Genomic DNA, 13839 nt, shown 5'->3' with positions numbered 1-13839 from the left:
CGTTAGTCATTCAGTTGCACATGGGAGAAAGATGCTTGCCTTCTCATTGCAGAGCAGTTCAGTGTTCAGAAGTTTTGGTTGTGAGGTTTATATAAACGTACAGCACTTATAGCCAGAGGCTGCAAAACAATTGAGCTGGCTTTGTTGTTGACTTTTTTGTTTTAGAAGCATCCTCATGCTGCTAGGACTGTGGACATATTTTCTTTATCAAGTATACTAAACACAATGTGTAAACACAAGAAAGGACCATCAGTCTTCAAAATCATCATCTCTCCAGCTGATCAGTTTGTATTAACTGATTTTTGTTTTATCAGGCCAGTTATATATGACTCATAGAAATGGCTACAGTAACTCCTGCCTGGTATGTTTTGTTTTATTTTTTAGCTATTATTCCTATGATTCTCTTCCTAAAACAGACTTAATATGAGAAAAATGTGAAAGCACTTAAAAGGCTTGCCTCCTCAATCTTTATATATGGTACAGATTTAACCTAGGGATCAACAGAGCAAGTTGTTTCACGATGTTTTATCTCAAGTTTGACTTGAAGAGAACCACGCTCAGCATTAAGAAAGAGATGTAATTTTTAATCCACTGTAGTTGTTAATATTATTTTATCCATTATGATCCCCATTGGCCTGAACCGTGTCACTTATTTCAGTGGAAATGTGGTGAATCTTGGGAAATGGGTCTGTTATTTCTGATGATGTTGCAAAAAAGTAATTGGACATTAATCTCTACTGCAGTGGCATGTTAACAAGTATGGGTTTCTTTTCATGGCTGTGGAAAATGCTTTCCAGTGGATTTATGGTGATACAATGCATGGTATAGTCCTGAGCATTTGTCTTCAAAGTAGAAGGGTCATTTAAATCATGTGCCACATGAAGCCACGAGGAGGGTTTATGCTTGCATTGTACCTATGAGATCTGGTATTACACTTTGGAGTAATGGTAACAGTTATATCTTCCTTTTCCAAGGGATTAAACATATCAGCTTTTAGGAAATTGTATGAGTCTTTTCAACACCCATCCGGAAGCTTGCTACCTGCTGTGCTCAGTTTCAGAATCCAGCATTAATCATTTTCGTCTCTAAAAACTGTTTATTGTCTCATCGATCTGTGCATCAGATTACTTCATTCCAAAAATCACAAAACTCTTCTGGGAAGAATATGCCCCCTTGCATGGCTCCCCGAGGTTTCCTTTCTTACCTCCTTGTAAAAAGCTTATTCAAGTGTGATAGGAGACATGGGCTCTGTAAAAGCCTTTCAGAGTTGTTTATTAAGCTGTCTTGGTGTCAGATTATCTTTCTCAGTGAAGATTCACTGGCAGCTCAGCACCTTTCTTCAGTAGAAACCTTTGCAGACTGGAGCACAAACTGTGACTTTTAATAGAGGATTAGTCCGGTGTTATTTAGCACATGTGTTTCTCATTTGTTTCCTTGTACTATGTTGAGGAAGTGCACAGCCTGATGCATTGGGGTGAGTGTCTAGTATCAGCACAGTCTTGGGTCTAATTATTGCTACAGATGCAGGGGGGAAGGAAGGTCTGTGTGCAGAATGTGAAGTCAGTAGAGCAGCAGTGCTCCATGTGTGGCATGTAGGTTTTGGGAATAAAGCAGAGCATGCCCAAGCAGTCCCTCTTGCCTCCTTTATGGCTGTGAAATCCCACCCAGTGCTTAAGTAGGGCCCTTCAGGCTGTTCTGACCGCCTCTTGTGCTTCCAGATTTTTTTAATTCACCAGCTGTGTCGTAGGTAACAGCACTGACAAAAGCTGCATGCTTTTTTTTTTTTATATAGAAGGGGATTGGTAGAACAACTAGAAAGCAATCTTAATTTTTAATAGTGTTATATGGGAATGTTAACTGGCCACAGGCTGGGCAACCATGCCTGCAGGTACATGTACACTGTGGAGCAGGTGGTTCTGAGCCCACTTTATAGTGGATTTGAGCAAACTCAGGTTCAGCCCACAGGTAAGTCTTTGAAAGTGTTTTGTGTGTGAATATTTAGATGGAAAAAATCTTTATAAGAGCATGCAGGAAAAATACTTCCAAGAGGAATCATTGGATAATTTCTAATATTGGTTTAGATGACAAGTGTGAGACAAGCTGAGAGGCGTATTTTGTGGGAGCACATTTAGGCAGAGTTGATCACTCGTGTCATTATGAACTCTTGTTTTGCACAGGTAGTGGAGAACGGATTTTTTTTTTGCCTTGATTGTAACATCTGTACAACCTTTACCTGTGCAGTCTATGCAAACTGTTCAACACGAAGAATAACCTAGACTGCTTTTGTTTTAATTTAAGTGTGATTATTTTAAGGGTTCAATGTAGTGGACAGTGGTGTTTGGAGCTGAGAAATGCTATATCATCTCAGTGTGCTTGGATGAGTTTTGATTTGTAGTGTCAGTGAACTCCCTGAGGCATGGAGTACAGTTTCTCCTGCAGCACGTTGCTTAAGCTGACACCTCCTCTGACTGGCAAATAACAGGGTCTGTTCCTGCTGGAAAACACGAATATCTTGCTTGGAAGGATGGAGTGTTTGTTTTGCTTTAAAGAAGATGTGCTCAAGAACAGACCTCCTAGGTGGATTTTACAGCTGCAGCACACTTGGGGCAAGTCCTAGATGGCTGCATTCCCATCTGGAATGCCACACTAAATGGACTCAAATTGTGGGCTATGCAAACTGCAGAGCCTCTTCACGGGAACACTTAGATATATGCTCTGGGATTTGGCACTGGGTACCCCCAGCCTTCATAGAAAGCTTAAGTAGAGATGGTGAATTGCTTGAAGATATAAATTTAAAAGAAAATCATCTTCTTTCCTGTATTGAGAAAATACGTGTGTACAAACCAGAAAAAATAATTTTCCTTAAAGTTCATGTGCTTTTTGTTTTTAAAAGTGGTGAAGTCAACATGATCAGAAGTGAGTGAGTTGAGATGATCTTGACTTGTGAAGCCACAGCTGTCCCATGAACTGCCTGGGGGACCTTTTCCTCGAGCTATATAGTCCATCATGTAAGTATGAAAACAGAGGGAGTTTTGGGCAGTTAGTTGTCCATGAGGAGAAGTCAACCTCCTGGTCTGCACACATATCTATCCTGAAATTGTTCCTCCCTTGGAGGGAAGGGGATGAAAGGAACTGTGTTCAGATTCACAAGAGTTACTGGCCTTTTGTTTTCTTGTGGTTGCTTAGCTCACAATATTGGCAGGTGCTTTACATATGTATCTCATCTGATAGTATTTTTCCTGTTGGCAGAATGCCTAGATCTTAGAATTACATGCCTTTTATGAACACTGCTATAAATCTAAATAAATTAAACTGGAATGTCACTTTTGACTTGTATGCATGGCTGTCAGGGGTTAGTGTTGCCACCTAGACCAGCTCAAGCTCCTTAAATATTATTTTTGTTTATTTGTTTTGACTTGCAAACTATATAACCCGAAGAAGAGAACATACTGAAAACTGAGGTAGAGCACAGCAGCTACTAAGAAGGGATTACATAAAGTGATAGGTGGGAAGTTAGCTAAGCAAATTCTATTGCCTTCAGGCCCTCTTACATTATTAAGTGACTTTGCATCTAATTTGCAGAAGTGGTTGAACAAATAAATGGATTAAAAACAATAATGGGAACATTCAGGTGTAAAGAATCTAAGTGGCCACAGGATGTCCCCACTGTTCCATGATGCATCCTGATAGGCCATCTATCCTGTAGTAGAAAGCTTGACACATTTCTTAAGTGTGATACTTTATATGTTGGAGGTTTAGCATTCATTTTCATATTCCCAATGCTTATTAATTGACAGGGCAACCAATTAACATCTGATCTGATGGAGGGAGAAGGGAAATGGGGATGCTTTGCTTGACTTGCTTGGTTTAGGTCTGAGTTCTCTTTTAAATTCCAAAGATTAGGAATGGACAAGACTTGATTTTTTGAAGTAACAGTTATTAATTCCGTGTGAATGCAATTTGTTCACTCAAATTCGAATGAGAATTTATTCAGAAAGGTAATTTTCACTTTTAAAAGGCTGTTACAGTTGGTTTGCATGTTGATTAAGAAAACGAAGTGGCATACTTAGATAAGGCTGAACAAAGCTGGTGGCATCAAATAAACTAAGGTGTGAAAATAAAAGTAATGTTTTTGGGCTGTTATGGTAACCTACTGTGGAAGTGGTTTACTTTAAGCAGAAGGGAGGCTTTCTGCAAAATAAGGAAGTTGGTGCAGAGAATAGCTGTAATGCTAAAACGTACACTGTGGCTTCTGAATAATATATGTGTCCCAAAACTCTGGATGTACCATATGTGGTGGACCAAACCGTGGCTGATGCTGTACAAGGATATATGCAGGGAAAAGTACAGAGCATAAGGAGCACTATGTTAGGTCTGGGACTTTATGTGAAAACACACTCCTGAGTCCAAGACCATGCTGTTACATTTAGGCTATGGCAGCAGTGTTTTCCTTAGGAATTCTTTATAGCTACAGCAACTATATCCAGCTGCTTCAGATTTTCAGCACTCCTGAAAGTCGCAGCCCATGTTGAAGTCAGGTAGTATTTGAGATGAGAAACAATAACATTTTGGGTAGCGTGTTGTGCCTGGAAATCCATGCAGTGAGGCTTTGTACGCTGGGTACAGACATATGTCCACATTCATACTTTTTTTACATGCATGTGGCCATCCAGCCTTCTGAGAAAGCCTGAAGAGCAAACTCTTCTTACCTGAGCAACTCGTTGCTTTTGGTTGTCCCTTCTGCAGTGCAGGAGCTGTGAATTATATTTTTTGTATCAGTGGCACGCTTGCCTTTTCTTACTGAATTGAATGCTGCAATATCAGCAGCAGTCTGCAGTCTTGTTTATCTAGTAGCTTCCAGGCTTGGATTGTCTATCCTATTTTAAATAGCTCTGTAGACCAGACTTGTCTAAATGACTACAGTAATTATGCTGCAAACAACAGATGACTGGCATTTCACCTAGAGGTGTTTCCTTGGGAGTTGGTGAATGCCAACTTATTTTCTTAAGACGAGCTACTGTAAAAGTAAGCTTGGAGTGCAGCACTGAGTTAACATAGAAACTAAGTCTGTTCTTGTCCATGAGGACATGCTACCCAAATCTATATGATTCTATATGCTTTTATTATTGAAAGAGCTTGGGGGGAGACAAATGTTTTCTCCTTTCCAGCAAGCTATGCCTTCTAGGCATTTTATGTGGAAATATAGGTTAGCTTTTTTTTGTATCTATGTTTTTCCTGACCAGTGTGAAAGGTTTTTTATAAGGGAGGCATATGCTATCATCCACTGTAGTATATGCAAGATTCCCACCAGACCAGATTCATGCTACTGCTACCATTGCCTGTGTAGTCAGTTGGCTCATTGACATCAGGGGTGGCTTTGCACGAAAGACAAAACTCTGATGGAGTTGTTAGTGAGGCTATCACTGTTCAAAACAATGGGACTCGTATGTATCCAGAGACTGCAAATCTTGTCTCGACCTAGTCTTTCAAACTGATGTGAAGTGATCCAATGATGAAAGCTGATCACCAAGTAGATAAAACTTTTACATTGCTTCTGGAACTGAAAGGCTGGAGTTGCAGTACAGTGTGTGCAAGCTACCTGTGAGCTGGGAAGGTGATGCACAGGCAACTGGGCTGTTGAACTTGGAGTAGTCAGGTTTGTAAGGAGCCTGCAGTGCTGCTAATCAAGAATCCTGTTGTATGGATCTTAGTGCTGGAAGAGTAACTGCATCACTAAGGGCACTGCAGCAAAGGAAAAGGCTACTTTACAAGCAGGGGATTTTTGTGCTCTATTTGAAGAACTGTGAACAGTTGCTCTTGAACAGTGTGAGGCAGCACATATTGGAGGAATAATTGCCCTTCAGACATAAAATATACATTATATGGGTTGCATGCTTTCTTCATAACACTTTTTATATCCCCTTGACTGCTGCCTTCCTTTTTTCTTCCTGCATATGCGTACCTTTCTGGAATGGGGAATAATTAGTGCAATTTTTCTGTGAGAGCGCCAGCCACCCAGAGGTTATGAATTCTCTCCTTTTCTCATTCCCTAGCGGGAATGAGGCAGGAGATGGTGTTCCTGCCTGGGTGGTTCCAGGTCACTTACTACATCTCATTCTGTATATCTGGCCCTGTAAATGGTTAGGAGAAGGCAGCAATAAGAAATGTGGCCTCACGTCCTTTACCTACAGTATGGCATTGCTGGCATGGCTCTTTCTGCTGTGTATGTGTGTCTGTGTAGCACAGGAATGCAGCGGTGCTGTAGTTGGAGTATAGCAACTCCCAGCTTGCTGTGGGAACGAGGATTTGGGTGTTGCTATCTCTGACCAGAAGAGATGTGTGCCATGTCATCAGCCAGCTTGACTCGGGGAAAGAAAACCAGGGTGAGGAACATTGCCTGTCCAGGTTATTGTCCTTTGTGTTAGCTGGTCCAGTCTTGACAAAACCCAAGAGCAGAGACAGATAGGAAGGTGTCTTCATAGCCATATTATCAGGAAAAAAGCTTTCTTCCAGGAGATGGCACATTTCCACCGGGTTTGTGCCAGCACAGCTGTGTTGGCAGGGAGACTCCAGCACCCTGGCCGAGAAGGAAATTCTGTGTTTCACCTTTCATTCATCCAGTGATAAAGCCAGACCTTTCCTGGCAAACTCTGGAAAGGTAAAATAGGTATGACAGGAAGCATTCCTTTAACTGGTAACTAGCTGTGGCTGCCAGTTGGTATTCACCTAGCATACCTGTAAATGTTAAATTCTGTTATTATATCCATGGTTGGGGAGCTGGGGAGGGGAGAAGAGGGTACTGTCGAGTGTGAAACTTATCTGGCTCTGGAAGGGGAACGCGAAGGAGAGAGCACTGTCATCACTCAAGCCGGGTAGGGGAACAATGTGTTTTGCAGTCCGGAGGTTTGCTTTTAATTACATAAAACATAAAGCATAAACACTGTTAAGTTGAACCAGAGCTTGCTTTACTGTTATTGAACATCATTTTTGTTATGTGTGAAGAAGACACTAAGTATTTTTTAATTCTAAAAGTGTCCTCACTGTTCTGAGGAGCATGGGATAGAGTCATACAGCATTTTGAGAGTATCTGTCTTTAAGATGAAAATGTGTTTTGTTGATCCCTGGTTTGCATGACCTAGTTAACTAGTTAAGTTTCTTAGAGTTCTGCAGAGACTTAATAATAACCTTGCGTTGTAATTAGCAGTTCTTCAAAGAAATACTAAGCTTCAACAAATGTATTACTATTGATGATTTGCTCAGTGAACTGATAGCAAAGGTAAGTAAATGAGCTGCTGTGCCAGCTTCTGTCCTGTTTGCCTGATGTGCTGCCCAGCAGTTACTTAAGCATATTATAGGGAGGTAAATAAATTGGACCTTTCTTTTTTCAGGTGACATGTCTGACAACTAGCTGTTTTCTTGTTGCCTCTCATTCATTTTCTTTTTTGACAGCAGCTCACCTGACGGAGTTGATGTGCTGTCTTTAACACGTCTACTGTCTTGTTGTTAAGCCAGGAAGTCAGTGATGCATCATCTCTTGAAATTCTGTTAATCTTAAATTCTCATTGCTGTATCCATTCTTTCTTATACTGTTATTTTTTTTTACTGTAAGGGTGGGGCACATTCTCATGGGAGTTGTTAAGGAAGCTGTTAAATGTAACATGACATTTTAAAAATGAATGTGCATCATATCTGTTTCTTAATTGTACGATATATAACAATACTCAGTTCATCCACATACACAAATGTGGAGTTTGCATTGGCAGTTTTAATAGGAGGTTCTGGAAACTTGGGCTTTCTCCCTGGTGATGGTATTTGAAGGTGAAAAGTACAGCTGTATACTTAAGAAAGCTGGCAGAAAAATCTCTTTTGTAGTTAACAGTTGCTATATTCTTGCATCCTTACTCCCTCCCACTACGCACTATGGAAAATGGAAGATTGAAATTGGACTCAGTGTAAACCACAACAGTCTTAATGAAAAATTTGAAAAATAGTTTTAACAGTTTGCCAAGCAGCTTTAAACTATGCTTAAGGGTAATATCAGGAAATGTCAGGCGATCCTTTGCAGAACCTCCAGAGGGAGTAGCAACCATCTTGCAGACATAATGCAGTTCCTTCAGGAGGTTGCCTGAAGGTAGTGTTTGGACTTACCTGCACACAGCATTCATGAAGAGAAACATCCCTGCCTAATTCCCTATTTGCATCAGGTATTTGCACTCTTCTTACAAGGAGAAGAGCAGCGCCTGAGCTTTATTCTGCATGAAAATGAAACTTCAAAACCATGTTCTTACCAAATGTGTCTGGTGTGTTTGTATTTTGTCTCTGTCACTGGAGCATGACAGCATCTCTTGCACAAACATCACTATTGTGACAAGCTGATTAATGGATAAGTGCATTCTAAATGTGACCACTTGGCTGCACTGTAGATTTATAAATGCTACCTTAAAAAAAATCTCCTGGCTTGTTTCCTAAATTAGTACTTCACCTGAGCTTGAAAAACTTTTAATTTCTTGGGATGTTTCCAAAGTTCTGGCACCAGGTCTTCTGTGAGAACAAGTCTTTGGAAAATCACCCTGAACATAGTGTAAAGGTCTACAGCTTACATCCTCTGCCAGATTTTCATATCTACTCTTATATAACATGTTGAATACAGAAATTATGAAGTTAAATGGTTTTGTTGGTCTGTCTACGTGTCATGTTCAGCATAGGTTTTGGGCAAAAAGCATTTTTTTTGTGTTAAACCAGTTCTGGAGTTAGGGTAGGGGGTATGTGAGCGGGGTACAGCCACAGGGACTGGCACCCCATCCTGCCGGAGCCCACCTCCCTGGGGTGCCACCTCTGGCCCTGGGTGCATGCATAGGCTGGGCAGGAGCCATGGGAGAGCCTCCCACCCAGCCAAAACAACTGCAGAGAAGGGCTCTGCACCATGCTCCCAGCTCCCCAGCGGGGCCAGCTGCTCCAGTGTCCACCCTGGGAGGGCACTGGGCCTGTGGGAACAAGTGGGGCAAAGCCAGTGGGACTTGTGCACTATGGGGACATTAAGGATGGGTGGAAGGAGGTGAAGAAACCTACTTGCTTTGTGATAATTGTGCAGGCTTTCCCTAGTCTCCATCCTTTTCCTCCCCCTTGGTGGTTTTCTGCAGAATCTACTGCATTGTTTGAGATGTGGCTGATCTCCAGTAGCCTCATAATGCTATGACCTCTTCCAAGGTTCAGGAAAACTAAAACAAGAGCAATGCACTATCACAGATCTCTAGTATGATCGCTACCGATGGGTTCCCAGGCGAAGATCTGGACCCCACCTAATCTGAAAATCGTTTTGATTTGGTAGGTCCTAACAGTTCTACTTGTTTCGTACCTCTAGCATTGAATATTGTAAATTGGGAATTGCATTTCAGTAGAAGCCCTTCTTAGGATAGCAGAGCATAGCTATAAATTTATGGATTACTTCATTCAAATATTAGCTAGTATATTACATATTGCTCCATCAAACACAGTATTAGATTTAAAGATCATGCATAGAGGAACAGTGTTTAGTGATGCATAGCATTAACAAACAGCATTATTTGGCAGCCTGACCACCCAGCTTATAATAAAGGCTTTGGCGTTCACATCAGTGAGATCTTTGTATTGCTGCCAGCATGCTTTCCACAACACTGCTTCATCATTGTGTAAAATTTCTGAGAGGAGAAGACTTATAGAACTAACAGGCTACACCATTGTGCAACAAGATTATATGCTGCTTATCATAGATGAAGTGCTAAGTACTGGCTGAGTCATCAAAGAGATTGAGATTGATGTGTGTGTGAGTGGATGGCTGCATGTTTAACTTCTTCCTTGTGTTCCTTGGTGTAATATTGTCTTAGCTGTTGAGCCTGAGTACTTTCACTAATACTTGCTGTGTTTAGCTACTGCCAATTTTGACTAAGCACCAGTCACAACAAGGCGCAGAAACTTTCTAAACTTGTTCTTCCTTAGCTATCTGGGATATGTCTGCCAAATTCCTTAAAAGAAGCTTTATCCTTATTACCTGATGCTTCCAGCTGTCTAGTAGACATAGATTACCTGGATTTATACCTCAAAAATATGCTTGATCATGATTTGAGAGTGATGGTTTTTACATATATTATAATTCCAGAAAGTTCCTTTTATAAAATTAAATGGCTGCTTCTCTGTTTTCTTCTCTGTTATATAGATATATAGCACTTTTCCCCTTTTTCTTGTGCGTATCAATGATGTTTACTTCAAATACATCTTAGTTATTGCAATGGAATCAAAGACGTTACAGAATGTGTCTGTATATCTAGGCAAAACAGTGGCTTGACTTAAAGCCAACAATAAAATAATTAATGACTTCAGCTATAAACACTTAGAACAGTAATTTCTCCAAAACACTTTTTTTTCTGTCTGGATAATCAGGAGCCTGTTTTACAAAATAGTCTGGATCATTCAGGAAACTTACAAGTGAGGTCATTCAAACACTCCAGTGCTACCCTGAGAACAACCAAAGTCTATGACAACTTTATCTTCAACCCCACAGTTCTTATTATCAGTGAGCGTTAACACCTTTTATATTAGACAGAGAACATTAACATCTTAATATTACAGAGAAATTTATGCAGCAGAAAATAATAGCTTGCTATTTCCTGTACACAGATTAAAAATAGATAGTGGTAGCATGTATATTTAGTTACGTGCTGTATGAGCACTTCACTTTAACTGTACGAAAGACTTCTTTGGGCATTTGTTTCTTTGTTTAGCTGCTAAGACTTTGCTGGGTGTTTTTTATTGCTGATAGTCAGTGTTCAAACTGACAAGCAGTACTCAGTGGTCAATAGGTTTGCTTCCAAGGCTGACTGAGGTGCTGGTACTAGCATCAGCAACCACGGCTGCTGTTGGCTGAAATGCCACAGTTTCACATTGCTTGTCAGAAGGCTTCTGCAAGCCTCAGGTGAGGTCACTGCATGACTGCAAAAGAGGAATGAGAGAGAAGCAATAAAGTTCTAGGATCCTAATTTTTACACTTTAAGGAAATCGGGCTATCTATAGATCTGCTACAAAATGTGGAATGAGAGCTGAGAAGAAACAGAGATGCAGCAGTAATCTGAAAACAGCAGCAAGTGTACTAAGAGCTGTCCTCCAAGGTTAGGGGGTTTGCTGACTTGTAGACCTCTGCCTATTAGGTCATTAGTGTCTGGCTTCAACCTTTGATCTTTCTGCAATTCTGGAAGCTCGCTTCAGTTTTTTTTCCAACACAAGGCCAAAGTCGTGCGATTACAATGAGGCCATTGTACTAAACATCCCACATATGGATGCAGCACAGAAGACTCAGAGAAGTGGCTTATGTTGCAAGAATGCAACAATCAGTATTGTACAATGTATATTCATCTCAACACAGCCTTTATTAAGTGAATAAGGCCTGATTGTTTTTGTTTAAACAGTGCTTTTTTGCAGGAGGGAAGATGCACCTTCAAGACAAGATAAGGGACGGATAATCTAAGCTTCCCTGTGACACGTTAGGCAGAGAGGAGGGGGCCGTTTGTCAAGTCAGAACTGTTGGAGAGCAGAGCTCTTGGGAGAGAATGAGGAGCAGCAACATGAGACTACAAAAACACAGGGCCAGCAACAATGAACTGTGTTGTAAGTGTAATGAAACTTGGACACCTTTGCTGTAACTCCCAATAACGTTATGCCTGGAAAAAAACACCAGAGTTGATAAGTTCTGCACAATGGATTAATCAGCAAATTGACTAACTTGAAATTACTTGTATCTCAGGGAGAAGTGTGTCCTCTGAGTCAGGACAGGAGATGCTGGATTCCTTAAGAGGGTTCCCCTGTTTAATTTTTAGAAAACACTTTATTTTTCCTTTGGTATTTGGGTGAGTTATGTGGTAGTATCTGTAGCGGTTTCTTGTGATTGCCATGCATGACTACCTTCCCCATTGAGTTTTATGGGCCAGGTTCTTGGCCATTTGGGGATATCACTGACAATTCAGGAGCATCACTGTAGGTTTGGGAGTACAATGTATAGATTGGAAACACCACAGCTTCCCCAGTGTCTTCGGGGTTGTTCTGGTTGGTGGAGTAGGGCCCACCTGGGAGCTCTCACCTCTTACCCTAGGCTATGAAAGAAAAGGACTTGCAAATACCTGTATTGCCTGATTGCCCAAGGCTGCTCTCTTACATATTTGTAACATGTTGCCCTTCCTACTTCTGAGGAAATGCCTGATTTTTCTTAGCTTTGCTTTTATTGTGCTCCACCACTACTGATGATCTGGACTATGGGTCTAGTAAGCTAATGGTTCAGAGGAGCACAGCTTTCAGACTTCTTAGAGCAGTTTCTTTCTTGTTACAGCAGCAGTTACTTGCTTTTGGTTACCAGTGAGCTGTGCTAGTGCTTACCAACTCTGACTGAAACACAAGACATCTTGTTGGTGTTGCAGCACCTCTTTGTCTTCCTTCTCATCTGTATCTAGTTTAGATGCACCACCACCACCCCCGCTCCACCCAGTGTTGCTCAGAGAACGTGCCCAGGAGTAGTGGGTGAAGCACTGAGTCATGGAAACAGGAACTGCATGTACTGCACTGGCAGGGTCTTAGAGCACGTTGGGGCTGACTTCAGGACAGACTCATTCAAGCTCACTCTTGCCTCTCAGGCTTAACTGCTGGCAGGCTCTGTCTTGTCCCACATATCAGTGCCCGGACTCGCATGGGGTTACAAAGGAGAGTCCCATCCCAGGATTTCTGTGCTGTAAACAAAGATGTAACTGTGGAGCCAAATACTGAAATCTTTTGAAGGTCTCAGAGGCTGGAAGGGCTGCGTCATGAAATCTGTTTCAGCCAGTTCAGTTCAGTGGCCTTACATTTCTTTTTTTTCCATTTTTTTAAGGATAAAAACCAAAGGGAACTATTAGATCATCTGTCTTGGTCACTATCTGACACTTAGCCTAGCTACCAACTTACTCAGCAAACAAAACTGACAAAATGTGTAATAAACTATAATTAGAAGGAATCTTAGGACTAGGGTAAGTATTACTAACAATAGGAAAGTTAGGGAGTCACACTGGGATCAGGGGATGGTGTCTAAAATGCTACCATTTAAAATAATAACAAAAAAGTAGAAAACTACTCTTGTTTTCTCTGACATCACTGCCAAAGATTTCTCTATTTGGAAATGATGTGCTTTTCCATTATTAAAAAAGGATCACGACAGCACATCTAGGCTTCCTGTTAAGATTTGGTATCTTCCTACACGGTCAGTAGGCAGAGAGTAAATACCAGGAAATGACTGAAAATCTTTCTGGAATATTGCAGATACCCTGTCCAGAGCCAGCTGTCTCTGACAGTCCTGGTAGTGGTAAACCTCTAATAAAGTTCAGTAATTGGGGATTTATTTCAATTAGTGGCAGCCCTCCTTTTGGGTTCAAAGAGCTGGATCAGTAACTCAACTGCTGTCAGTCCGAGCACTTAATTTTACATCCTGTATCTTGCTGTGTTCAGTCTGAAGAGTGAAACTATTCATTTCATGTTGTTGTTGTTATTTAAGCACTATCACTTCAGCAACACATCACAGTGCCTGACAACATAGCATTAAAAAATTAAGATTCTTTAATAAAGTGAGGAATCCACAGCCCCGTGAATTTGGCTTGTCTTGCTGCAGCATTGCTGTGCAGCTATGCGTGCTGATCCTTGGCTACATTAGGTTTGGTCTGTGTGGGTTTGCAGAAACAAATAGCGAGCCCAGGGGGATCAAACTTCTTGTGGAAATTGGCTGCTGTGTGGCAGTGAGTGACAGTTTTGTTCAGGAACAGAGGAGGCCCATGGAGCTGAGTACGGTAATGG

The sequence above is a fragment of the Nyctibius grandis genome, chromosome 9 (assembly GCF_013368605.1).
Source record: "Nyctibius grandis isolate bNycGra1 chromosome 9, bNycGra1.pri, whole genome shotgun sequence".
NCBI lineage: Eukaryota > Metazoa > Chordata > Aves > Nyctibiiformes > Nyctibiidae > Nyctibius > Nyctibius grandis.
The sequence above is the reverse complement of the archived record's forward strand: the minus strand, read 5'-3'. Positions refer to the sequence as shown.